The 26,742-nt window shown below is 40.2% G+C and overlaps 12 non-coding genes and 2 pseudogenes across 12 annotated transcripts; 1 reads left to right on the top strand and 13 right to left on the bottom strand.

Annotated features, from left to right (window-relative positions):
* Positions 1 to 5,578: 5,578 nt before the first annotated feature.
* On the bottom strand, positions 5,579 to 5,697 carry LOC112759359 (5S ribosomal RNA). The gene has a single exon (XR_003180123.1). It is a non-coding gene; the product is annotated as a 5S ribosomal RNA (ribosomal RNA).
* Positions 5,698 to 5,882: 185 nt separating this feature from the next.
* On the bottom strand, positions 5,883 to 6,001 carry LOC112759500 (5S ribosomal RNA). Its single transcript, XR_003180239.1, has one exon. It is a non-coding gene; the product is annotated as a 5S ribosomal RNA (ribosomal RNA).
* Positions 6,002 to 6,189: 188 nt separating this feature from the next.
* Positions 6,190 to 6,308, bottom strand: LOC112762315 (5S ribosomal RNA). Its single transcript, XR_003182655.1, has one exon. It is a non-coding gene; the product is annotated as a 5S ribosomal RNA (ribosomal RNA).
* A 181-nt stretch (positions 6,309 to 6,489) lies between these two features.
* LOC112759346 (5S ribosomal RNA) lies at positions 6,490 to 6,608 on the bottom strand. Its single transcript, XR_003180114.1, has one exon. It is a non-coding gene; the product is annotated as a 5S ribosomal RNA (ribosomal RNA).
* A 182-nt stretch (positions 6,609 to 6,790) lies between these two features.
* Positions 6,791 to 6,909, bottom strand: LOC112759242 (5S ribosomal RNA). Its single transcript, XR_003180021.1, has one exon. It is a non-coding gene; the product is annotated as a 5S ribosomal RNA (ribosomal RNA).
* Positions 6,910 to 7,096: 187 nt separating this feature from the next.
* On the bottom strand, positions 7,097 to 7,215 carry LOC112759689 (5S ribosomal RNA; annotated as a pseudogene).
* A 189-nt stretch (positions 7,216 to 7,404) lies between these two features.
* LOC112759209 (5S ribosomal RNA) lies at positions 7,405 to 7,523 on the bottom strand. Its single transcript, XR_003179988.1, has one exon. It is a non-coding gene; the product is annotated as a 5S ribosomal RNA (ribosomal RNA).
* A 181-nt stretch (positions 7,524 to 7,704) lies between these two features.
* LOC112759369 (5S ribosomal RNA) lies at positions 7,705 to 7,823 on the bottom strand. The gene has a single exon (XR_003180134.1). It is a non-coding gene; the product is annotated as a 5S ribosomal RNA (ribosomal RNA).
* Positions 7,824 to 8,004: 181 nt separating this feature from the next.
* LOC112759557 (5S ribosomal RNA) lies at positions 8,005 to 8,123 on the bottom strand (annotated as a pseudogene).
* A 184-nt stretch (positions 8,124 to 8,307) lies between these two features.
* Positions 8,308 to 8,426, bottom strand: LOC112759537 (5S ribosomal RNA). The gene has a single exon (XR_003180271.1). It is a non-coding gene; the product is annotated as a 5S ribosomal RNA (ribosomal RNA).
* Positions 8,427 to 8,605: 179 nt separating this feature from the next.
* On the bottom strand, positions 8,606 to 8,724 carry LOC112759421 (5S ribosomal RNA). Its single transcript, XR_003180176.1, has one exon. It is a non-coding gene; the product is annotated as a 5S ribosomal RNA (ribosomal RNA).
* A 178-nt stretch (positions 8,725 to 8,902) lies between these two features.
* On the bottom strand, positions 8,903 to 9,021 carry LOC112762292 (5S ribosomal RNA). The gene has a single exon (XR_003182632.1). It is a non-coding gene; the product is annotated as a 5S ribosomal RNA (ribosomal RNA).
* Positions 9,022 to 13,311: 4,290 nt separating this feature from the next.
* Positions 13,312 to 13,419, bottom strand: LOC112761786 (small nucleolar RNA R71). Its single transcript, XR_003182163.1, has one exon. It is a non-coding gene; the product is annotated as a small nucleolar RNA R71 (small nucleolar RNA).
* A 10,966-nt stretch (positions 13,420 to 24,385) lies between these two features.
* LOC112761624 (small nucleolar RNA R71) lies at positions 24,386 to 24,493 on the top strand. Its single transcript, XR_003182012.1, has one exon. It is a non-coding gene; the product is annotated as a small nucleolar RNA R71 (small nucleolar RNA).
* The last annotated feature ends 2,249 nt before the right edge of the window (positions 24,494 to 26,742 follow it).

The following is a 26,742-nucleotide window of genomic DNA, read 5'->3' as shown; positions in this document are numbered from 1 at the left end:
TCCCGAGGTCTACAGGCTTATGCTTTTCCCTTTTGCTGTAAGAGACAAAGCTAGAACATGGTTTGATTCACAACCTAAGGATAGCCTGAACTCTTGGGGTAAGCTGGTTAGTGCTTTTCTGGCCAAATTCTTTCCACCTCAAAAGATGAGCAAGCTTAGAGTGAAAATCCAAACCTTCAGACAGAAGGAAAGTGAGTCCTTCTATGAAGCTTGGGAAAGATATAAGCAACTGATCAAAAGGTGTCCTACTGACATGCTTCTAGAATAGAGCATCATAAGTATATTTTATGATGGTCTGTCTGAGTTGTCAAAAATGTCATTGGACCATTCTGTAGGAGGATCCCTTCATCTAAAAACCCCTACAGAAGCTCAGAAACTCATTGAAATGGTTGCAAATAACCAGTTCATGTACACCTCTGAGAGGAATCCTGTGAACAATGGGATGCCTCAGAAGAAGGGAGTTCTTGAAATTGATACTCTGAATGCCATATTGGCTCAGAACAAAATATTAACTCAGCAAGTCAATATAATTTCTCAGAGTCTGAATGGATTGCAAGCTGCATCCAACAGTACTAAGGAAGCATCTTCTGAAAAAGAAGCTTATGATCCTGAGAACCCTACAATGGCAGAGGTGAATTACATGGGAGAACCCTATGGAAACACCTATAATCCTTCATGGAGAAATCATCCAAATCTATCATGGAAGGATCAATAAAAGCCTCAACAAGGCTTCAATGGTAGAAGAAACAGGTTTAGCAATAGCAAGCCTTTTCTATCATCTTCTCAGCAAGAGGCAGAGAATTCTGAACAGAGCCATTCTGGCCTGGCAACCATAGTCTCTGATTTATCCAAGACCACACTAAGTTTCATGAATGAAATAAGGTCGTCCATTAGAAATTTGGAGGCACAGGTGGGTCAGCTGAGTAAGAAGATTACTGAAACTCCTCCCAGTACTCTCCCAAGCAATACAGAAGAAAATCCCAAGAGAGAGTGTAAGGCCATAACTATGACCAACATGGCCGAACCTGGAGAGAGTGAGGAGGACGTGAATCCCAGTGAGAAAAGCCTCATGGGATGTCCCCTGGACAGAAAGGAGTTCCCCTTTGAGGAACCAAAGGAATCCGAGGCTCATACAGAGACCATAGAGATTTCATTGAACTTCCTTCTGCCATTTATGAGCTCTGATGAATATTCTTCCTCCGAAGAGGATGAAGACATCACTGAAGAGCAAGTTGCTAAATATCTAGGAGCAATCATAAAGCTGAATGCCAAGTTATTTGGTACTAAGACTTGGGAGGATGAACCCCCTTATTCACCAATGAATTGAATGCATTAATGAGGCAGACATTACCTCAGAAGAAACCGGATCCCGGAAAATTCTTCATACCTTGTACCATAGGCACCATGACCTTTGAGAAGGCTCTGTGTGACCTGGGGTCAGGGATAAACCTCATACCACTCTCTGTAATGGAGAAACTGGGAATCTTTGAGGTACAAGCTGCAAGAATCTCACTAGAGATGGCAGACAAATCAATGAAACAGGCTTATGGACTAGTAGAGAACGTGCTAGTAAAGGTTGAAGACCTTTACATCCCTACTGATTTCATAATCCTAGACACTGGGAAGGATGAGGATGAATCCATCATCCTTGGCAGACCCTTCCTAGCCACAGCAAAAGCTGTGATTGATGTTGACAGAGGAGAGTTGGTCCTTCAGTTAAATGAGGACTACCTTGTATTCAAAACTCAAGGTTCTCCTTCTGTACCATGGAGAGGAAGCATGAAAAGCTTCTCTCAATACAGAGTCAAATAAAACCCCTACATTCAAACTCTAAGTTTGGTGTTGGGAGGCCACAACCAAACTTTAAGTTGGTGTTGGGAGGCCCCAACATTGCTTTGATTATCTGTGAGGCTCCATGAGAACTCACTGTCAAGCTATTGACATTAAAGAAGCGCTTATTGGGAGGCAACCCAATGTTATTTAATTATATCTATATATTTTCCATTGCTATTTTATGTTTTCTTTAGGTTGATGATCATGTAAAGTCACAAAAACAACTGAAAAATCAAAAACAGAATGAAAAACAGCATGAAAAATAGCTCACCCTGGAGGAAGAGCTTACTGGCGTTTAAACGCCAGTAAGAAGCATCAAACTGGCGTTTAACGCCAGAAAGAAGCATCAAGCTGGCATTAAATGCCAGAAACAAGCACCTAAACTGGCGTTGAATGCCAGAACAGAGCATCTAATTGGCGTTTAACGCCAAGAATGGAAGAAAAGCTGGCGTTAAACGCCAGAAACAAGCAGCAACATGGCGTTTAACGCCAGAAATGCACTCTAAGGGCGTTTTGCACGCCTAAATGGAGCAGGGATGTTAAGTCTTTGACCCCTCAGGATCTGTAGACCTCACAGGATCCCCACCTACCCCACTTCTTCTTCTCTCCTCTTCACACCCTTTCACAACACTCTTCCCCAAATACCCTTCACCAATCACATTCATATCTCTTCCCCAAATACCCTTCACCACTCATATCCATCCACTCTTCCCCAACAACCCCACCTACCTCCAAATTCAAATTCCTTTCCCTCTCAAACCCAACCCTAATACACGAAACCTAACCCTCCCCCACCCCTATATAAACCCCTCAACACTACCTCATTTTCACACATTACAAACACTTCTTTTCCCCTTAGCCGAATACACTCTTCCCCTCCATCTCCTCCATTTTCTTCCTCTTCTACTATTTTCTTTTTTTTTTTGCTCGAGGATGAGCAAACATTTTAAGTTTGGTGTGGTAAAAGCGTTGCTTTTTGTTTTTCCATAACCATTAATGGCACCTAAGGCCAGAGAAACCTCAAGAAAGAGGACAGGGAAGGCAATTGCTTCCACCTCTGAGTCATGGGAGATGGAGAGATTTATCTCAAAGGTCCATCAAGACCACTTCTATGAAGTTGTGGCCAAGATGAAGGTGATCCCTGAGGTCCCTTTCAAGCTCAAAAGGAGTGAGTATCCAGAGATCCGACAAGAGATTAGAAGAAGAGGATGGAAAGTACTCTCCAATCCTATTCAACAAGTCAGAATCTTAATGGTTCAAGAGTTCTATGTAAACGCATGAATCACTAGGAACCATGATCAAAGTATGAACCCGAATCCAAAGAATTGGCTTACAATGGTTCGGGGGAAATACTTAGATTTCAGTCCGGAAAATGTAAGGTTGGCGTTCAACTTGCCAATGATACAAGAAAACGCACGCCCCTACACTAGAAGGGTCAACTTTGATCAAAGGTTGAACCAAGTCCTGATGGACATATGTGTGGAAGGAGCTCAATGGAAAGTTAACTCAAGAGGTAAACCGGTTCAATTGAGAAGACCAGACCTAAAGCCTGTAGCTAGAAGCTGGTTGGAGTTCATCCAACGCTCTATCATTCCTACTAGCAACCGATCCGAAGTAATTGTGGATCGGGCCATCATGATCCATAGTATCATGATTGGGGAGGAAGTGGAAGTTCATGAGATTATACCTCAAGAACTCTACAAGGTGGCTGACAAGTCCTCCACTTTGGCAAGGTTAGCCTTTCCTCACCTCATTTGCCACCTCTGCAATTTGGCTGGGATTGACATAGAGGGAGACATCCTCATTGATGAGGACAAGCCCATCACGAAGAAAAGGATGGAGGAAACAAGAGATCATGGACCTCAACAAGAGCATGACAAAATTCCTCACCATAAAATCCCTGAGATACCTCAGGGGATGCACTTTCCTCCACAAAACTATTGGGAGAAAATTAACACCTCCTTAGGAGAGTTAAGTTCCAACATGGGACAACTAAGGATGGAGCACCAAGAGCACTCCATCATTCTCCATGAGATTAGAGAAGATCAAAGGGCTATGAGGGAGGAGCAACAAAGGCAAGGAAGAGACATAGAGGAGCTCAAGAACACCATTGGTTCTTCAAGAGGAAGAAGACACCACCCTCACTAAGGTGGACCCGTTCCTTAATCTCCTTGTCTAGTTAATTTTTTTTCTGTTTTCGTTCTCCATGCTTTATTTTTATTTATGTTTGTGTCTTATTACATGATCATTAGTGTCTAGTGTATATGCCTTAAAGCTATGAATGTCCTATGAATCCATCACCTTTCTTAAATGAAAAATGTTCTAAAAACAAAAGAACAAGAAGTACATGATTTCAAATTCATCCTTGAGCTTAGTTTAATTATTTTGATGTGGTGGCAACACTTTTTGTTTTCTGAATGAATGCTTGAATAGTGCATATTTTTTTGAATTTTTTGTTTATGAATGTTAAATTTGTTGGCTCTTGAAAGAATGATGAAAAGGAGAAATGTTATTGAATTTTTATCTTATTTTATTTAAATTTTAATTATCAAAACCTCATAACCATTTGAATCTGCCTGACTGAGATTTACAAGATGACCATAGCTTACTCACGTAAGGTTCATTACTTGGACGACCCAGTGCACTTGCTGGTTAGTTGTGCGAAGTTGTGAAGAAGAATTGAGATTATGATAGTGCGTACCAAGTTTTTGGCACCATTGAGATCACAATTTCGTGCACCACATAGACACTAGACACTGATGATCATGGAATAAAAATAAGACATAAAATAAACATAAAATTAGATAGATAATAATAAAAGAAAGGAAATTAAAGACAAAATAATAAATGACTCTAATACTAATGCTCATGTGACTCTTAAAATAGATCTCTAATAACAAAAGTTATCACAGAGTTAGGATTCAACACCCTGCATTTGGAGAGGCAAGTGCTCCTTCAATTTGTAGGACGCTTGGCTCTTCAAGGGACAGCTTTTGGTGCTTTAGTTCCTGTAGCTCACGCCCTTGCTTCTCTTGTTCTCTGAGCAGTTTGCAGAGCATGCTGTTCTGATTCTGCTGCTCTTCTTTGAGTTGATCCATAGATTCTTGCAGCTTGTTAACAGATGCTTCTAAGCGGGTCCAATAGTCAAATTGAGGAATTTCTGGGAGGAGCTCATGCGCCCTCCTTTTGATGAGGTTGTCTTGAACTTGAGGTCCATCCATCACCCTTTTGGTCATTGAGTGTTCCACTGGGATATACTCATCAACACCTATTTGTACTCCCGCATCTTTACATAACAGACTGATCAAGCTTGGGTAGGCCAATTTGGCTTCAGTGGATTCCTTATTTGCAATTGTGTAAATTTCTCAAGGAATTAATTGATGGACCTCCACTTCTTTTCCCAGCATAATACAGTGGATCATCACTGCTCTTTTGACAGTGACTTCAGAGCGGTTACTGGTGGAGGTCACCCATCATATTACTACCCTCGCCCAAGCACGCTTAACTACGGAGTTCTGATAGGATCCTGTGCATTAGTGCTGGTATGATCGCACCTATTAAAGTATGCGCACACAATTATCATAAGCATGTCTCGTGACGTTGGGTAAGTCGAGCTGCGAAGCCCTGCGGGTTCCGTGGGAGCTTGCCGAAAATCAGTTCACTACGGTTCACTTTAGCTAAACTATTCAAGATAGCGTCATTTAAAGAATAAGGGTAAGCACGACGTTAAAAAAAAAAAGAAAAATAGGTGCAACATGAGGACTTCACAGGAGGTCACACATCCTAGTACTACTCTTGCCCAAGCACGCTTAACTGCGGAGTTCTGATGGGATCCAATGCATTAGTGCTGGTATGATCGCACCTATTAAACTATGCGCACACAATTATCATTAGCATGTGTCACGACGTAGGGTAAGTCGAGCTGCGAAGTCCTGTTGGCCCGTGGGAGCTTGCCGAAAATCAAGTCATTAAGGCTCGCTTTAGCTAAACTATTCAAAATATTGTCGTTTAAAGAACAAGGGTAAGCAAGACGTAAAAAAAAAAGAAAAGTGGTGCAACACGAGGAATTTTGAGGAGGTCACCCATCCTAGTACTACTCTCGTCCAAGCACCCTTAACTACGTAGTTCTAATGGGATCCGGTGCATTAGTGCTAGCATGATCGCACCTATTAAAGTGTGCGCACACAATTATCATAAGCATGTCTCGCGATGTAGGGTAAGTCGAGTTGCGAAGCCCTGCGGGTCCCGTGGGAGCTTGTCGAAAATTAGATCATTAAGGCTTACTTTAGCTAAACTATTCGAGATAGCGTCGTTTAAAGAACGAGGGTAAGCACGACGTAAAAAAAAAAAAAAAAAGAGGTGCAACACGAGGACTTCCCAGGAGGTCACCCATCGTAGTACTACTCTCGCCAAAGCACGCTTAACTGCTGAGTTTTGATGGGATCCGGTGCATTAGTGCTGGTTTGATCGCACCTATTAAAGTTTGGGCACACAATTATCATAAGCATGTCTCGCTACGTAGGGTAAGTCGAGCTGCGAAGCCCTGCGTGTCCCGTGAGAGCTTGCCGAAAATAAGTTCACTAAGGCTCGCTTTAGCTAAACTATTCGAGATAACGTCTTTTAAAGAATGTGGGTAAGCACGACGTAAAAAAAAAAGAGGTCCAACACGAGGACTTCTCAGGAGGTCACCCATCCTAGTACTACTCTTGCCCAAGCATGCTTATCTGCGGAGTTTTGATGGGATCCGGTGCATTAGTGCTGGTATGATCGCACCTATTAAAGTATGTGCACACAATTATCATAAGCATGTCTCGTGATGTAGGGTAGGTCGAGCTACGAAGCCCTGCGGGTCCCGTGGGAGCTTGCCTAAAATCAGTTCACTAAGGCTCGCTTTTGCTAAACTATTCGAGATAGCGTCGTTTAAAGAACGAGGGTAAGCACGACGTTAAAAAAAAAAGAGGTGCAACATGAGGACTTCCCAGGAGGTTACCCATCCTAGTACGACTCTTGCCCAAGCACGCTTAACTGCGGAGTTCTGATGGGATCCGGGGCATTAGTGCTGGTATGATCGCAGCTATTAAAGCATGCGTACACAATTATCATCAGCATGTGTCATGACGTAGGGTAAGTCGAGCTGTGAAGCCCTGTGAGACCGTAGGAGCCTGCCAAAAATCAGGTCATTAAGGCTCACTTTAGCTAAACTATTCAAGATTGCGTCGTTTAAAAAACAATTGTAAGCACGACGTAAAAAAAAAAAAGAAAAGTGGTACTCCACGAGGAATTCTGAGGAGGTCACCCATCCAAGTACTACTCTCACCCAAGCATGCTTAACTGCGGAGTTCTGATGGGATCCGATGCATTAGTACAGGTATGATCACACCTATTAAAGTATATGCACACAATTATCATAAGCATGTATCGCTACATAGGGTAAGTCGAGCTGCGAAGCCCTGCTGACCCCGTAGGAGCCTGCCGAAAGTCAGGTCATTAAGGCTCGCATTAGCTAAACTATTCAAGATAGCGTCGTTTAAAGAACAAGGGTAAGCACGACGTAAAAAAAAAAAAAGAAAAGTGGTGCAACACGAGGAATTCCGAGGATGTCACCCATCCTAGTACTACACTCGCCCAAGCACGCTTAACTGCGGAGTTCTGATGGGATCCGGTGCATTAGTGCCGGCATGAACGCACCTGTTAAAGTATGCTCACACAATTATCATAAGCATGTCTCACGACGTAGGGTAAGTCGAGTTGCGAAGCCTTGCGGGGCCCGTGTTAGCCTGCCAAAAATCAGGTCATTAAGTCTCGCTTTAGGTAAACTATTCCAGATAGCGTCGTTCAAAGAACGAGGGTAAGCACGATGTAAAAAAAAAAAAGGTGCAACACGAGGACTTTCGAGGAGGTCACCCATCCTAGTACTACTTTCGCCCAACCACGCTTAACTACGGAGTTCTGGTGGGATCCGGTGCGTTAGTGCTGGTATGATCACACCTATTAAAGTGTGTGCACACAATCATTATAAGCATGTATCGCGACAAAGGGTATGTCGAGCTGCGAAGCCCTGCAGGCCCCGCAGTAGCCTACCGAAAGTCAGGTCATTAAGTCTCACTTTAGCTAACTAATTCGAGATAGCGTCATTTAAAGAACGAGGGTAATCACGACGTAAAGAAAAAAAAGGTGCAACACGAGGACTTCCCAAGAGGTCACCCATCCTAGTACCGCTCCCGCACACGCACTCTTAACTGCGGAGTTCTGATGGGATCTGGTGCATTAGTGTTAGTATGATTGCGCCTACTGAAGTATGCGCACACAATTATCATAAGCATGTGTCGCGACATAGGGTAAGTCTAGTTGGGAAGACCTGCTGGGTCCGTGGGAGCCTGCCGAGAATCAGTTCATTAAGGCTTGCTTTAGGTAAAATATTCGAGATAGTGTCATTTAAAGAACGAGGGTAAGCACGACGGAAAAAAAAATAAAGAGGTGCAACATGAGGACTTCCTAGGAGGTCACCAATCTTAGTACTACTCTCGCCCAAGCACGCTTAACTGCGGCGTTCTGATTGGATCCGGTGCATTAGTGCTGGTATGATCGCATCTATTAAAGTATGTGCACACAATTATCATAAGAATGTCTCGCGACGTAGGGTAAGTTGAGTTGCGAAGCCCTGCAGGGCCCGTGGGAGCTTGCAGAAAATCAGTTCATTAAGGCTCACTATAGCTAAACTATTAGAGATAGCATCGTTTAAAGAACGAGGGTAAGCACGACGTAAAAAAAAAAGGTACAACACGAAGACTTCCCAGGGGGTCACCCATCCTAGTACTACTCTAGCCCAAGCACGCTTAACTACAGAGTTTTGGTGGAATCCGGAGCATTAGTGCTGGTATGATCACACCTATTAAAGTATGTGCACACAGTTATCATAAGCATGTATCGCGACGTAGGGTAAGTCGAGCGGCAAAGCCGTGCAGGGCCCGTGGGAGGTTGCCGAAAATCAGTTCATTAAGGCTCGCTATAGCTAAACTATTCGAGATAGCGTCGTTTAAAGAATGGGGGTAACCACGACGTAAAAAAAAAGGTACAACACGAGGATTTCCCAGGAGGTCACCCATCCTAGTACTACTCTAGCCTAAGCACGCTTAACTACGGAGTTCTGGTGGGATCCGGTGCATTAGTGCTGGTATGATCACACCTATTAAAGTATATGCACACAATTATCATAAGCATGTATCGGTACATAGGGTAAGTCGAGTTGCGAAACCCTGCAGGCCCCGTAGGAGCCTATCAAAAGTTAGGTCTTTAAGGCTCTGATGAGCGGATAATTTATACGCTTTTTGGCGTTGTTTTTAGTAGAATCTAGTTACTTTTAGGGATGTTTTCATTAGTTTTTATGTTAAATTCACATTTCTGGACATTACTATGAGTTTGTGTGTTTTTCTGTGATTTCAGGTATTTTCTGGCTGAAATTGAGGGACTTGAGCAAAAATCAGATTCAGAGGATGAAGAAGGACTGCTGATGCTGTTGGATTCTAACCTCCCTGCACTCAAAATGGATTTTCTGGAGCTTCCAATTGCATTGGAAAGTAGACATCCAGGGCTTTCCAGCAATATATAATAGTCCATACTTTGCCCAAGTTTAGACGACGCAAACTAGCGTTCAACGCCAGCTCTCTGCCCAATTCTGGCGTCCAGCGCCAGAAACAAGTTGCAAAGTGGAGTTCAACGCCCAAACTGGCACAAAAGCTGGCGTTCAACTCCAAGAATGACCTCTCCACGTGTAGACTTCAAGCTCAGCCGAAGCACACACCAAGTGGGCCCCGGAAGTGGATTTATGCATCAATTACTTACTTCTGTAAACCCTAGTGACTAGTTTATTATAAATAGAACTTTTTATCATTGTATTCGTAGTCTTGGTTACTCCGGTTCCCCTCTGGGGCCGAGACCAATGAACTCCATTATCACTCATGTATTTTCAACGGTAGAGTTTCTGCACTCCATAGATTAAGGTGTGGAGCTCTACTGTTCCTCAAGGATTAATGCAAAGTACTACTGTTTTCTATTCAATTCAACTTATTCAGTTTCTAAGATATTCATTCGCACTTCAACCTGAATGTGATGAACGTTACAATCATCATCATTCCCTATGAACGCGTGCCTGACAACCACTTCCATGCTACATTAGATTGAATGAGTATCTCTTAGATTTCTTAATCAGAATCTTCGTGGTATAAGCTAGATTGATGGCGGCATTCATGAGAGTTCGGAAAGTCTAAACCTTGTCCGTGGTATTCCGAGTAGGACTCTGGGATTGAATGACTGTGACGAACTCCAAACTTGCGAGTGCTGGGCGTAGTGACAGACGCAAAAGGATAGTAAATTCTATTCCAGTATGATCGAGAACCTCCAAGATGATTAGCCATGCAGTGACAGCGCATCGGACCATTTTCACAGAGAGGAATAGGATGCAACCAACGACAAGGGTGATGCCTCCAGACGATTAGCCGTGCTGTGACAGAGCATTTGGACCATTTTCCCGTGAGGATTGAAAGTAGCCATTAGCACCGGTGACATCCTTACACAAAGCCAGCCATAGAAAGGAGTAAGACTGATTGGATGAAGACAGTAGGAAAGCAAGGGTCAGAGGAATGAATGCATCTCCATACGCTTATCTGAAATTCTCACCAATGATTTACATAAGTATTTCTATTCTTATTTTAGTATTAATTTCGAAAACTCCATAACTATTTTATATCCGCCTGACTGAGATTTACAAGGTGACCATAGCTTGCTTCATACCAACAATCTCCGTGGGATCGACCCTTACTCACGTAAGGTTTATTACTTGGACGACCCAGTGCACTTGCTGGTTAGTTATGCGAAGTTGTGAAGATATGTTTAGACCATGGTTCTGTGCATCCGTTTTTGGAGCCATCGCCAGGGAATCAATTTCGAACAATAATTCACAACCTGAGTAACAATTTCGCATACCAAGTTTTTGGCGCCGTTGCCGTGGATTGTTCGAGTTTTCGGCAAGCTTTTGGTCCGGTAACATCAGTGCCAAGTTTGATCCAGCAACAACACCAAGTTTTTGGCGCCGTTGCCGGGGATTGTTCGAGTTTGGACAACTGACGGTTCATCTTGTTGCTTAGATTCGGTAACTTTCTTTTTGTTTTCTTTTCAAAAAGTTTTAAAAAATCTTTCAAAAATTTCTCCTTTGTTTTCTAAAAAAAAAATTGTTTTCAAAAATATATTTTTTTTCAAAATTTTTAAGAATGAATTCTAGTGTTTCATGAAGCATGTTGAAGCCTGACTAGCTATAAAGCCATGTCTAAATTCTTTTGGACTGAGGCTTCCAAACCATCAGCATAGAGGCAAGTTACTTTGATAAGTAATGAGCAGTATATTCTCTGATGTTATATGCAAAAGCTTGGCTGGCTATTAAGCCATGCCTAACCCTCAGATTGGAGCTTTAGACTAAGAATGCTAGATTCCTGGAATTCATATTAAAAATTTTGGAATCCTTATTTTTGTTTTTCAAATAATTTTTGAAAAAAAATACAAAAAAATTAGAAAATCATAAAAATCAAAAATATTTTTTGTGTTTCTTGTTTGAGTCTTGAGTCATGTTATAAGTTTGGTGTCAATTGCATGTTCATCTTGCATTTTTCGAAAAAAATTCATGCATTCATAGTGTTCTTCATGATCTTCAGGTTGTTCTTGGTAAGTCTTCTTGTTTGATCTTTGAATTTGCATGTTTTGTGTCTTTTCTTGTTTTTCATATGCATTCCTGAATTCTTTATGTCTAAGCATTAAAGAATTCTAAGTTTGGTGTCTTGCATGTTTTCTTTGCATTAAAAATTTTTCAAAAATGTGTTCTTGATGTTCATCATGATCTTCATAGTGTTCTTGGTGTTCATCTTGACATTCATAGCATTCTTGCATGCATTCATTGTTTTGATCCATAACTTTCATGCATTGCATCATTTTTCTTGTTTTTCTCCCTCATCATAAAAATTCAAAAATCAAAAAAATATCTTTCCCTTTTTCTCTCTTAAAATTTCGAAAATTAGATTTGACTTTTTCAAAAATTTTTAAAATCTAGTTGTTTTTATGAGTCAAATCAAATTTTCAATTTAAAAAAAATCTTATCTTTTTCAAAAATCAAATCTTTTTTCAATTTTTTTAGTTATTTTTGAACATTTCAAAAATATTTTTCAAAAATATTTTTCTTAATTTTACATCATATTTTCGAAAATAACATCATCAATTAATGTTTTGATTAAAAAATTTCAAGTTTGTTACTTACTTGTTAAGAAAGATTCAAACTTTAAGTTCTAGAATCATATCTTGTGATTTCTTGTGAATCAAGTCATTAATTGAGATTTTAAAAATCAAATCTTTTTCAAAAACTAATTTCTATCATATCTTTTCAAAAATATCTTCTTATCTTACCTTTTTCAAAAAAGTGATTGCAAAATATATTTTCTAACCTCCTAACTTCTTATCTTTTCAAAATTTGTTTCAACTAACTAACTAACTTTTTGTTTGTTTCTTACCTTTTTCAAAACTACCTAACTAACTCTCTCTCTCTAATTTTTGAAAAAATCTTCCCTATTTTTCAAAATTTCTTTTTAGTTAGACTAATTATTTTATTTTTTATTTGAATTTTCGAAAAACTACTAACCTTTTTCAAAAACTATTTTCGAAAATCACTAACTCTTTTTCAAAAATTATTTTCGAAAATCCTTCTTCCTTATCCCCTTCTATTTATTTATTCATCTACTAACACTTCTCTTCATCTCACATCTCTGCTCCTATAATCACCTTGGTGTTTGGATTCTTCATTCTTCTTCACCCCTATTCCTTTTCTTCTTCTACTAACAATAAGGAACCTCTTTACTGTGACATCGAGGATTCCTCTTCTTTTCTTTTTCTCTTCTCTTTCTTATGAGCAGGGACAAAGAAAAAGGCATTCTTGTTGAAGCTGATCCAGAACCTGAAAGGACTCTGAAGAGAAAACTAAGAGAAGCTAAATTACAACAATCCAGAGACAACCTTATTGAAAATTTCGAACAAGTAAAGGAGATGGCAGCCGAACCCAACAACAATAATGCAAGGAGAATGCTTGGTGACTTTACTGCACCTAATTCCAATTTACATGGAAGAAGCATCTCCATTCCTACCATTGGAGCAAACAATTTTGAGCTGAAACCTCAGCTAGTTTCTCTGATGCAGCAGAACTGCAAGTTTCATGGACTTCCATCTGAAGATCCTTTTCAGTTCTTAACTGAATTCTTGCAGATCTATGATACTGTTAAGACTAATAGAGTAGATCCTGAAGTCTACAGGCTCATGTTTTTCCCTTTTGCTGTAAGAGATAGAGCTAGAATATGGTTGGACTCTCAACCCAAAGACAGCCTGAACTCTTGGGATAAGCTGGTCACGGCTTTCTTAGCCAAGTTCTTTCCTCCTCAAAAGCTGAGCAAGCTTAGAGCTGATGTTCAAACCTTCAGACAGAAAGAAGGTGAATCCTTCTATAAAGCTTGGGAAAGATACAAGCAGCTGACCAAAAAGTGTCCTTCTGACATGCTTTCAGAATGGACCATCCTGGATATATTCTATGATGATTTGTCTGAGCTATCAAAGATGTCATTGGATACTTCTGCAGGTGGATCCATTCACCTAAAGAAAATGCCTGCAGAAGCTCAAGAACTCATTGACATGGTTGCTAATAACCAATTTATGTACACTTCTGAGAGGAATCCTGTGAGTAATGGGACGCCTATGAAGAAGGGAGTTCTTGAAATTGATACTCTGAATGCCATATTGGCTCAGAATAAAATATTGACTCAGCAAGTCAATAAGATTTCTCAGAGTCTGAATGGAATGCAAGCTGCATCCAACAGTACTCAAGAGGCATCTTCTGAGGAAGAAGCTTATGACCTGAGAACCCTGCAATAGCAGAGTTAAAATACATGGGTGAACCATATGGAAACACCTACAATCCATCATGGAGAAATCACCCAAATCTCTCATGGAAGGATCAAAAGCCTCAACAAGGCTTTAATAATGGTGGAAGAAACAGGTTTAGCAATATCATGCCTTTTCCATCATCCACTCAGCAACAGACAGAGAATTCTGAGCAGAATCCATCTAGCTTAGCAAATTTAGTCTCTGATCTATCTAAGGCCACTGTGAGTTTCATGAATGAAACAAGGTCTTCCATTAGAAATTTGGAAGCACAAGTGGGCCAGCTGAGTAAAAGGATCACTGAAATCCCTCCTAGTACTCTCCCAAGCAATACAGAAGAGAATCCAAAAGGAGAGTGCAAGGCCATTGAATTAATTGCCATGGCCGAACCCACAAGAGAGGAGAAGGACATGAATCCCAAGGAGGAAGACCTCCTGGGACATCCAGTGATCAATAAGGAGCTTCCCTCTGAGGAACCTAAGGAATCTGAGACTCATCTAGAAACCATAGAGATTCCATTGAACCTCCTTATGCCATTCATGAGCTCTGATGAGTATTCCTCTTCTGAAGACAATGAGGATGTTACTGAAGAGCAAGCTGCCAAGTTCCTTGGTGCAATCATGAAACTAAATGCCAAATTATTTGGTATTGAAACTTGGGAAGATGAACCTCCCTTGTTCACCAATGAACTAAGTAATCTGGATCAACTGACATTGCCTCAGAAGAGACAGGATCCTGGAAAGTTCATAATACCTTGTACCATAGGCACCATGATCTTTAAGGCTCTGTGTGACCTTGGTTCAGGAATAAACCTCATGCCCCTATTTGTAATAGAGAAACTGGGAATCTATCGGGTGCAAGCTGCTAAAATCTCATTAGAGATGGCAGACAATTCAAGAAAACAGGGTTATGAACAAGTAGAGGACGTGTTAGTAAAGGTTGAAGGCCTTGACATCCCTGCTGATTTCATAGTCCTGGATACTGGAAAGGAAGAGGATGAATCCATCATCCTAGGAAGACCTTTCCTAGCCACAGCAAGAGCTGTGATTGATGTGGACAGAGGAGAATTGATCCTTCAATTAAATAAGGACAACCTTGTGTTTACAACTCAAGGATCTTTCTCTACATCCATGGAGAGGAAGCAGAAAAAGCTTCTCTCAAAGCAGAGTCAACCAAAGCCCTCACAGTCAAACTCTAAGTTTGGTGTTGGGAGGCCACAACCAAACTCTAAGTTTGGTGTCAAACCCCCATATCCAAACTCTAAGTTTGGTATTGGGAGGTCTCAACAAAGCTCTGCACATCTGTGAGGCTCCATGAGAGCCCACTGTCAAGCTATTGACATTAAAGAAGCGCTTCTTGGGAGGCAACCCAATGTTTATTTATCTAATTTTATTTTTTTCATATTTTCTTAGGTTCATGATCATGTGGAATCACAAAATAAACGAAAAATTTAGAAACAGAATCGAAAACAGCAGAAGAAAAATCACACCCTGGAGGAAGCACCTGCCTGGCGTTCAACGCTAGAACAGAGCATGGTTCTGGCGCTGAACGCCCAAAATGGGCATCATCTGGGCGCTGAATGCCAGAATTGCACCCTGGAGAGGAGCTGGCCTGAACGCCCAGAACAAGCATGGTTCTGGCGTTCAACGCCAGAAATGGGCAACAAATGGGCGTTGAACGCCCAAAATGGGCACCAACCTGGCGCTGAACGCCTAGAGTTGTGTGCAAGGGCATTTTACATGCCTAATTTGGTGCAAGGTTGTAAATCCTTGAACACCTCAGGATCTGTGGACCCCACAGGATCCCTACCTACCTCCACTCACTCTCTTCTCTCTTCTCAATCATCCTCTATTCCCAATAAACACTCTTCCCCAAAACCCTTCACCTATCACCTCCATCTCTCTTCCCTATTAACCCTTCACCACTCACATCCACCCACTCTTCCCCATAAACCTACCCAATAAACTCTACCTACCTTCAAAATTCAAATCAATTTCCCACCCAAACCTACCCATATGGCCGAACCTTAACCCCCTCCCTTCCCTATATAAAGCCTTCCATTCTTCCTCATTTTCACACAACACAACCCTCTCTTCTCTTCTTGGCAGAAACACACCTCCCCCCTCTTCTCCATCTTTTCTTCTTCTTCTTCATCTAATTCTTTATTTTCTTGCTCGAGGTGAGCAATATTCTAAGTTTGGTGTGGTAAAAGCATAAGCTTTTTGTTTTTCCATTACCATTGATGGCACCTAAGACCGGAGAATCCTCTAGAAAAGGGAAAGGGAAGACAAAAACTTCCACCTCCGAGTCATGGGAGATGGAAAGATTCATCTCCAAAGCTCATCAAGACCACTTCTATGATGTTGTGGCCAAGAAGAAGGTGATCCCCGAGGTCCCTTTCAAACTCAAAAGAAATGAGTATCCAGAGATCCGACATGAAATTCAAAGAAGAGGTTGGGAAGTTCTAACAAATCCCATCCAACAAGTCAGCATCCTAATGGTTCAAGAGTTCTATGCCAATGCATGGATCAGCAAGAACCATGATCAAAGTAAGAACCCGGATCCAAAGAACTATGTTACAATGGTTCGGGGGAAATTCTTGGATTTTAGTCCGGAAAATGTGAGGTTGGCGTTTAACTTGCCTATGATGCAAGGAGATGAACGCCCCTACACTAGAAGGGTCAACTTTAATCAAAGGTTGGACCAAGTCCTCATGGACATATCTGTGGAAGGAGCTCAATGGAAGATTGACTCCAAAGGCAAGCCGGTTCAACTAAGAAGATTGGACCTCAAGCCTGTGGCTAGAGGATGGTTGGAGTTCATCCAACGCTCCATCATCCCCACTAGCAACCGATCTGAAGTTACTGTGGATCGGGCCATCATGATCCATAGCATCATGATTGGAGAAGAAGTAGAGGTTCATGAAGTCATCTCCCTTGAACTCTACAAAATAGCCGAAAAGCCCTCTCCTGGGGCAAGGCTAGCTTTTCCTCATCTTATCTGCCGTCTATGTTACTCAGCTGGAGCTTCCATAGAAGGAGACATTCACATTGAGGAAGAGAAGCCCATCACTAAGAAAAAGATGGAGCAAGCAAGAGAGCCCATTCATGGAGCTCAAGAGGCGCAGGAAGCTCATCACCATGAGATCCCGGAGATGCCTCATATGCATTTTCCTCCACAAAACTTTTGGGAGAAAATCAACACCTCCCTAGAAGAATTAAGTTCCAACATGGGACAATTAAGGGTAGAACATCAAGAGCACTCCATCATCCTTCATGAAATTAGAGAAGATCAAAAAGCAATGAGGGAGGAGCAACAAAGACAAGGAAGAGACATAGAAGAGCTCAAGGACATCATTGGTTCCTCAAGAAGGAAACGGCACCATCACTAAGGTGGATTCATTCCTTGTTCTTATTTCTTCTGTTTTTCATTTTCTCTATGTTAAGTGCTTATCTATGTTTGTGTCTTCATTACATGATCATTAGTAGTTAGTAACTTTGTCTTAAAGTTATGAATGTCCTATGAATCCATCACCTCTCTTAAATGAAAAATGTTTTAATTCAAAAGAACAAGAAGTACATGAGTTTTGAATTTATCCTTGAACTTAGTTTAATTATATTGATGTGTTGACAATGCTTCTTGTTTTCTGAATGTATGCTTGAACAGTGCATATGTCTTTTGAAGTTGTTGTTTAAGAATGTTAAATATGTTGGCTCTTGAAAGAATGATGACTAGGAAACATGTTATTTGATAATCTGAAAAATCATAAAAATGATTCTTGAAGCAAGAAAAAGCAGCAAATAACAAAGTTTGCAGAAAAAAAAATAGGCAAAAAAAATAGAAAGAAAAAGCAAGCAAAAAAAAAGCCAATAACCCTTAAAACCAAAAGGCAAGGGTAAATAAAGAGGATCCCAAGGATTTGAGCACCAGTGGATAGGAGGGCCTACAGGAATAAAATCTTGGTTTAAGCGGCTGGTATGCGAAATTGTTACTCAAGTTGTGAATTGTTGTTCGAAATTGATTCCCTGGCGATGGCACCAAAAACGGATGCACAGAACCATGGTCTAAACATATCTTCACAACTTCGCATAACTAACCAGCAAGTGCACTGGGTCGTCCAAGTAATAAACCTTACGTGAGTAAGGGTCGATCCCACGGAGATTGTTGGTATGAAGCAAGCTATGGTCACCTTGTAAATCTCAGTCAGGCGGATATAAAATAGTTATGGAGTTTTCGAAATTAATACTAAAATAAGGATAGAAATACTTATGTAAATCATTGTTAAGAATTTCAGATAAGCTTATGGAGATGCATTCATTCCTCTGAACCCCTGCTTTCCTGCTGTCTTCATCCAATCAGTCTTACTCCTTTCTATGGCTGGCTTTGTGTAAGGATGTCACCGGTGCCAATGGCTACTTTCAATCCTCTTGGGAAAATGGTCCAAATGCTCTGTCACAGCACGGCTAATCGTCTGGAGGCATCACCCTTGTCGTTGGTTGCATCCTATTCCTCTCTGTGAAAATGGTCCGACGTGCTGTCACTGCATGGCTAATCATCTTGGAGGTTCTCGATCATACTGGAACAGAATTTACTATACTTTTGCGTCTGGCACTACGCCCAGCACTCGCGAGTTTGGAGTTCGTCACAGTCATTCAATCCCAGAGTCCTACTCAGAATACCACGGACAAGGTTTAGACTTTCCGGATTCTCATGAATGCCGCCATCAATCTAGCTTATACCACAAAGATTCTGATTAAGAGATCTAAGAGATACTCATTCAATCTAATGTAGAACGGAAGTGGTTGTCAGGCACGCATTCATAGGGAATGATGATGATTGTCACGTTCATCACATTCAGGTTGAAGTGCGAATGAATATCTTAGAAACTGAATAAGTTGAATTGAATAGAAAACAGTAGTACTTTGCATTAATCCTTGAGGAACAGCAGAGCTCCACACCTTAATCTATGCAGTGCAGAAACTCTACCGTTGAAAATACATAAGTGATAATGGAGTTCATTGGTCTCGGCCCCAGAGGGGAACCGGAGTAACCAAGACTCTATGATCCGAAGATAAAACTCAGGATGTCTAATACAATAATAAAAGTTCTATTTATAATAAACTAGCTACTAGGGTTTACAGAAGTAAGTAATTGATGCATAAATCCACTTCCAGGGCCCACTTGGTGTGTGCTTGGGCTGAGCTTGAATGTTACACGTGCAGAGGCTCTTTCTGGAGTTGAACGCCAGGTTGTAACGTATTTCTGGCGTTCAACTCTGTTTTTTGACTTGTTTCTGGCGTTTAACTCCAGACAGCAGCGTAGAAGTGGCGTTCAACGCACTTTTACGTCATCTAAACTCGTTCAAAGTATGGACTATTATACATTTCTGGAAAGCCCTGGATGTCTACTTTCCAACGCAATTAGAAGCGCGCCATTTTGAGTTCGGTAGCTCCAGAAAATCCACTTTGAGTGCAGGGAGGTCAGAATCCAACAGCATCAGCAGTCCTTCTTCAACCTTTGCTCAAGTCCCTCAATTTCAGCCAGAAAATACCTGAAATCACAGAAAAACACACAAACTCATAGTAAAGTCCAGAAATGTGAATTTAACATAAAAACTATTGAAAACATCCCTAAAAGTAACTAGATTCTACTAAAAACATACTAAAAACAATGCCAAAAAGCGTATAAATTATCCGCTCATCACAACACCAAACTTAAATTGTTGCTTGTCCCCAATCAACTGAAAATCAAATAGGATAAAAAGAAGATAATATACTATAAATTCCAAACTATCAATGAAACATAGCTTCAATCAGATGAGAGGGACTTGTAGCTTTTTGCCTCTTGAATAGTTTTGGCATCTCACTTTATCCATTGAAGTTTAGAATGATTGGCATCTATAGGAACTCAGAGTTCAGATAGTGTTATTGATTCTCCTAGTTCAGTATATTGATTCTTGAACACAGCTACTTTATGAGTCTTGGCCGTGGCCCGAAGCACTTTTTTTTCCAGTATTACCACCGGATACATAAATACCACAGACACATAATTGGGTGAACCTTTTCAGATTGTGACTTAGCTTTGCTAAAGTCTCCAATTAGAGGTGTCCAGGGTTCTTAATCACACTCTTCTTTTTCTTTGAACCTTGACTTTAACCGCTCAGTCTCAAGTTTTCACTTGACACCTTCACGCCACAAGCACATGGTTAGGGACAGCTTGGTTTAGCCGCTTAGGCCAGGATTTTATTCCTTTGGGCCCTCCTATCCACTGATGCTCAAAGCCTTGGGATCCTTTTTATTGCCCTTGCCTTTTGGTTTTAAGGGTTACTGGCTTTTTGCTCTTGCCTCTTGGTTTTAAGAGCTTTTGGCTTTTCCTACTTGCTTTTTCTTTTTTTCTTTCTATTTTTCGCTATTTTTTTTTCTGCAAGCTTTTTTTTTTTGCTGCTTTTTCTTGCTTCAAGAATCATTTTTATGATTTTTTAGATTATCAAATAACATGTCTCCTAGTCATCATTCTTTCAAGAGCCAACATATTTAACATTCTTAAACAACAACTTCGAAAGACATATGCACTGTTCAAGCATTCATTCAGAAAACAAGAAGCATTGTCACCACATTAATATAATTAAACTAAGTTCAAGGATAAATTCGAAACTTATGTACTTCTTGTTCTTTTGAATTAAAACATTTTTCATTTAAGAGAGGTGATGGATTCATAGGACATTCATAACTTTAAGACAAAGTTACTAACTACTAATGATCATGTAATGAAGACACAAACTTAGATAAGCACTTAACATAGAGAAAACGAAAAACAAAGAATGTAAGAACAAGGAATGAGTCCATCTTAGTGATGGTAACATTTCATTCTTGAGGAACCAATGATGTCCTTGAGCTCTTCTATGTCTCTTCCTTGTCTTTGTTGCTCCTCCCTCATTGCTTTTTGATCTTCTCTTATTTCATGAAGGATGATGGAGTGCTCTTGATGTTCCACCCTTAGTTGTCCCATGTTGGAACTTAATTCTCCTAGGGAGGTGTTGATTTGCTCCCAATAATTTTGTGGAGGAAAATGCATTTGAGGCATCTCCGGGATCTCATGGTGATGAGCTTCCTGCGCCTCTTGAGCTCCATGAATGGGCTCTCTTGCTTGCTCCATCTTTTTCTTAGTGATGGGCTTCTCTTCCTCAATGTGAATGTCTCCTTCTATGAAAGCTCCAGCTGAGTAACATAGATGGCAAATAAGATGAGGAAAAGCTAGCCTTGCCCCAAGAGAGGACTTTTCGGCTATTTTGTTGAGTTCAAGGGAGATGACTTCATGAACTTCTACTTCCTCTCCAATCATGATGCTATGGATCATGATGGCCCGATCCACAGTAACTTCAGATCGGTTGCTAGTGGGGATGATGGAGCGTTGGATGAACTCCAACCATCCTCTAGCCACAGGCTTGAGGTCCAATCTTCTTGGTTGAACCGGCTTGCCTTTGGAGTCAATCTTCCATTGAGCTCCTTCCACACATATGTCCATGAGGACTTGGTCCAACCTTTGATTAAAGTTGACCCTTCTAGTGTAGGGGCGCTCATCTCCTTGCATCATAGGCAAGTTAAACGCTAACCTCACATTCTCCGGACTAAAATCTAAGTATTTCCCCCGAACCATTGTAACATAATTCTTTGGATTCAGGTTCTTACTTTGATCATGGTTCTTGGTGATCCATGCATTGGCATAGAACTCTTGAACCATTAGGATGCCGACTTGTTGGATGGGATTTGTTAGAACTTCCCAACCTCTTCTTTGAATTTCATGTCGGATCTCCGGATACTCATTTCTTTTGAGTTTGAAAGGGACCTCGGGGATCACCTTCTTCTTGGCCACAAAATTATAGAAGTGGTCTTGATGAGCTTTGGAGATGAATCTTTCCATCTCCCATGACTCAGAGGTGGAAGTTTTTGTCTTCCTTTTCCCTTTTCTAGAGGATTCTCCGGTCTTAGGTGCCATCAATGGTAATGGAAAAACAAAAAGCTTATGCTTTTACCACACCAAACTTAGAATATTGCTCGCCCTTGAGCAAACGAAGAAAGAATAGAAGAAGAAGAAGAAGATATGGAGGAGGTGGAGGGATGTGTGTATTCGGCCATATGGGTGGGATTGGGTGGGAAATTGATTTTGAATTTTGAAGGTAGGTGGAGTTTATGAGGTAGGTTTATAGGGAAGAGTGGATGGATGTGAATGGTGAAGTGGTGATAGGGAAGAGAGAGATTGAGGTGATTGGTGAAGAGTTTTGGTGAAGAGTGTTTATTGGGAAGAGAGGATGATTGAGAAGAGAGAAGAGAGTGAGTGGAGGTAGGTGGGGATCCTGTGGGGTCCACAGATCCTGAGGTGATCCTGTGGGATCCACAGATCCTGAGGTGTTCAAGGATTTACAACCTTGCACCAAATTAGGCATGCAAAATATCCTTGCATACAATTCTGGGCGTTCAGCGCCAGATTGGTGCTTGTTCTGGGCGTTGAACGCCCATTTGTGGCCTATTTCTGGCGTTGAACGCCAGAACCATGCTTGTTCTGGGCGTTCAGTGCCAGCTCCTCTCCAGGGTGCAATTATGGCGTTCAGCGCCCAGATGATGCCCATTTTGGGCATTCAGCGCCCAGATACTGCCCATTTTGGGCGTTCAGCGCCAGAACCATGCTCTGTTCTGGCGTTGAACGCCAGGCAGGTACTTCCTCCAGGGTGTGATTTTTCTTCTACTGTTTTTGATTCTGTTTCTAAATTTTTCGTTTATTTTGTGATTCCACATGATCATGAACCTAAGAAAATATGAAAAAAATAAAATTAGATAAATAAACATTGGGTTGCCTCCCAACAAGCGCTTCTTTAATGTCAATAGCTTGACAGTGGGCTCTCATGGAGCCTCACAGATGTGCAGAGCTTTGTTGAGACCTCCCAATACCAAACTTAGAGTTTGGATATGGGGGTTTGACACCAAACTTAGAGTTTGGTTGTGGCCTCCCAACACCAAACTTAGAGTTTGACTGTGGGGGCTTTGGTTGACTCTACTTTGAGAGAAGCTTTTTCTGCTTCCTCTCCATGGATGCAGAGAGAGATCCTTGAGTTGTAAACACAAGGTTGTCCTTATTTAATTGAAGGATCAATTCTCCTCTGTCCACATCAATCACAGCTCTTGCTGTGGCTAGGAAAGGTCTTTCTAGGATAATGGATTCATCCTCTTCCTTTCCAGTATCCAGGACTATGAAATCAGCAGGGATGTCAAGGCCTTCAACCTTTACTAACACATCCTCTACTTGTCCATAAGCCTGTTTTCTTGAATTGTCTGCCATCTCTAATGAGATTTTAGCAGCTTGCACCCCTTAGATTCCCAGTTTCTCTATTACAGAGAGGGGCATGAGGTTTATTCCTAAACCAAGGTCACACAGAGCCTTAAAGATCATGGTGCCTATGGTACAAGGTATTATGAACTTTCCAGGATCCTGTCTCTTCTGAGGCAATGCAGTTGATCCAGATCACTTAGTTCATTGGTGAACAAGGGAGGTTCATCTTCCCAAGTTTCAATACCAAATAATTTGGCATTTAGCTTCATGATTGCACCAAGGAACTTGGTAGCTTGCTCTTCAGTAACATCCTCATTCTCTTCAGAAGAAGAATACTCATCAGAGCTCATGAATGGCATAAGGAGGTTCAATAGAATCTCTATGGTCTCTAGATGAGTCTCAGATTCCATAGGTTCCTCAGAGGGAAGCTCCTTATTGATCACTGGACGTCCCAGGAGGTCTTCCTCCTTGGGATTCACGTCCTTCTCCTCTCTTGTGGGTTCGGCCATGGCAATTAATTCAATGGCCTTGCACTCTCCTTTTGGATTCTCTTCTGTATTGCTTGGGAGAGTACTAGGAGGGATTTCAGTGATCCTTTTACTTAGCTGGTCCACTTGTGCTTCCAAATTTCTAATGGAAGACCTTGTTTCATTCATGAAACTCACATTGGCCTTAGATAGATCAGAGACTAAATTTGCTAAGCTAGATGGATTCTGCTCAGAATTCTCTGTCTGTTACTGAGTGGATGATGGAAAAGGCTTGCTATTGCTAAACCTGTTTCTTCCACCATTATTAAAGCCTTGTTGAGGCTTTTGATCCTTCCATGAGAGATTTGGGTGATTTCTCCATGATGGATTGTAGGTGTTTCCATATGGTTCACCCATGCATTTTAACTCTGCTATTGCAGGGTTCTCAGGATCATAAGCTTCTTCCTCAGAAGATGCCTCTTGAGTACTGTTGGATGCAACTTGCATTCCATTCAGACTCTGAGAAATCATATTGACTTGCTGAGTCAATATTTTATTCTGAGCCAATATGGCATTCAGAGGATCAATTTCAAGAACTCCCTTCTTCATAGGCGTCCCATTACTCACAGGATTCCTCTCAGAAGTGTACATAAACTGGTTATTAGCAACCATGTCAATGAGTTCTTGAGCTTCTGCAGGCATTTTCTTTAGGTGAATGGATTCACCTGCAGAAGTATCCAATGACATCTTTGATAGCTTAGATAAACCATCATAGAATCCAGGATGGTCCATTCTGAAAGCATGTCAGAAGGACACTTTTTGGTCAGCTGCTTGTATCTTTCCCAAGCTTCATAGAGGGATTCACCTTCTTTTTGTCTGAAGGTTTGAACATCAGCTCTAAGCTTGCTCAGCTTTTGAGGAGGAAAGAACATGGCTAAGAAAGCCTTGACCAGCTTATCCCAAGAGTTCAGGTTGTCTTTGGGTTGAGAGTCCAACCATATTCTAGCTCTGTCTCTTACAGCAAAAGGGAAAAGCATGAGCCTGTAGACTTCAGGATCTACTCCATTAGTCTTAACAGTATTACAGATCTGCAAGAATTCAGTTAAGAACTGAAAAGGGTCTTCAGATGGAAGTCCATGAAATTTGCAGTTCTGCTACATCAGAGAAACTAGCTGAGGTTTCAGCTCAAAATTGTTTGCTCCAATGGTAGGAATGGAGATGTTTCTTCCATGTAAATTGGAATTAGGTGCAGTAAAGTCACCAAGCATTCTCCTTGCATTATTGTTGTTGGGTTCGGCTGCCATCTCCTTTACTTGTTCGAAATTTTCAATAAGGTTGTCTTTGGATTGTTGTAATTTAGCTTCTCTTAGTTTTCTCTTCAGAGTCCTTTCAGGTTCTGGATCAACTTCAACAAGAATGCCTTTTTCTTTGTCCCTGCTCATAAGAAAGAGAAGAGAAAAAGAAAAGAAGAGGAATCCTCTATGTCACAGTAAAGAGGTTCCTTATTGTTAGTAGAAGAAGAAAAGGAACAGGGGTGAAGAAGAATGAAGAATCCAAACACCAAGGTGATGATAGGAGCAGAGATGTGAGATGAAGAGAAGTGTTAGTAGATGAATAAATAAATAGAAGGAGATGAGGGAGAAGAATTTTTGAAAATAATTTTTGAAAAAGAGTTAGTGATTTTCGAAAATAGTTTTTGAAAAAGGTTAGTAGTTTTTCAAAAATTCAAATAAAAAATAAAATAATTAGCCTAATTAAAAAGAAATTTTGAAAAAGAGGGAAGATTTTTTCGAAAATTAGAGAGAGAGAGTTAGTTAGGTAGTTTTGAAAAAGGTAAGAAACAAACAAAAAGTTAGTTAGTTAGTTGAAACAAATTTTGAAAAGATAAGAAGTTAGGAGGTTAGAAAAGATATTTTGCAATCACTTTTTTGAGAAAGGTAAGATAAGAAGATATTTTTGAAAAGATATGATAGAAATTAGTTTTTGAAAAAGATTTGATTTTTAAAGTCTCAATTAATGACTTGATTCACAAGAAATCACAAGATATGATTCTAGAACTTAAAGTTTGAATCTTTCTTAACAAGTAAGTAACAAACTTGAAATTTTTGAATCAAAACATTAATTGATGATGTTATTTTCGAAAATATGATGTAAAATTAAGAAAAATATTTTTGAAAAATATTTTTGAAATTTTCGAAAATAACTAAAAAAAATTAAAAAAAGATTTGATTTTTGAAAAAGATTTTGAAAAAGATAAGATTTTTTTAAATTGAAAATTTGATTTGACTCATAAAAACAACTAGATTTTAAAAATTTTTGAAAAAGTCAAATCTAATTTTCGAAATTTTAAGAGAGAAAAAGGGAAAGATATTTTTTTTATTTTTGAATTTTTATGATGAGAGAGAAAAACAAGAAAAATGATGCAATGCATGAAAGTTATGGATCAGAACAATGAATGCATGCAAGAATGCTATGAATGTCAAGATGAACACCAAGAACACTATGAAGATCATGATGAACATCAAGAATACATTTTTGAAAAATTTTTAATGCAAAGAAAACATGCAAGACACCAAACTTAGAATTCTTTAATGCTTAGACACTAAGAATTCAAGAATGCATATGAAAAACAAGAAAAGACACAAACCATGAAAATGCAAAGATCAAACAAGAAGACTTACCAAGAACAACTTGAAGAACATGAAGAACACTATGAATGCATGAAAATTTTCGAAAAAAATGCAAGATGAGTATGCAATTGACACCAAACTTATAACATGACTCAAGACTCAAACAAGAAACACAAAAATATTTTTGATTTTTATGATTTTATGATTTTTTTGTATTTTCTTTTAATTTTTTCGAAAATCATTTTGAAAAAGAAAAATAAGGATTCCAAAATTTTTTAATATGAATTCCAGGAATCTTATGCCCTTTAGTCTAAAGCTCCAATCAAAGGGTCAGGCATGGCTTAATAGCCAGCCAAGCTTTAGTATGTAACTCAGACATGACACGCCTAACATGCCCTACAGGCATGGCTTTACAGCCAGCCAGGCTTCAACATGCTTTATGAAACACTAGAATTCATTCTTAAAAATTCTGAAGAAAAATTTTTTTTTGAAAACATTTTAAAAAAAATTTTTTTTTTCGAAAA

This window comes from Arachis hypogaea, chromosome 16 (genome assembly GCF_003086295.3).
Source record: "Arachis hypogaea cultivar Tifrunner chromosome 16, arahy.Tifrunner.gnm2.J5K5, whole genome shotgun sequence".
Classification (NCBI taxonomy): Eukaryota; Viridiplantae; Streptophyta; class Magnoliopsida; order Fabales; family Fabaceae; genus Arachis; species Arachis hypogaea.
The sequence above is the reverse complement of the archived record's forward strand: the minus strand, read 5'-3'. Positions and strand labels throughout refer to the sequence as shown.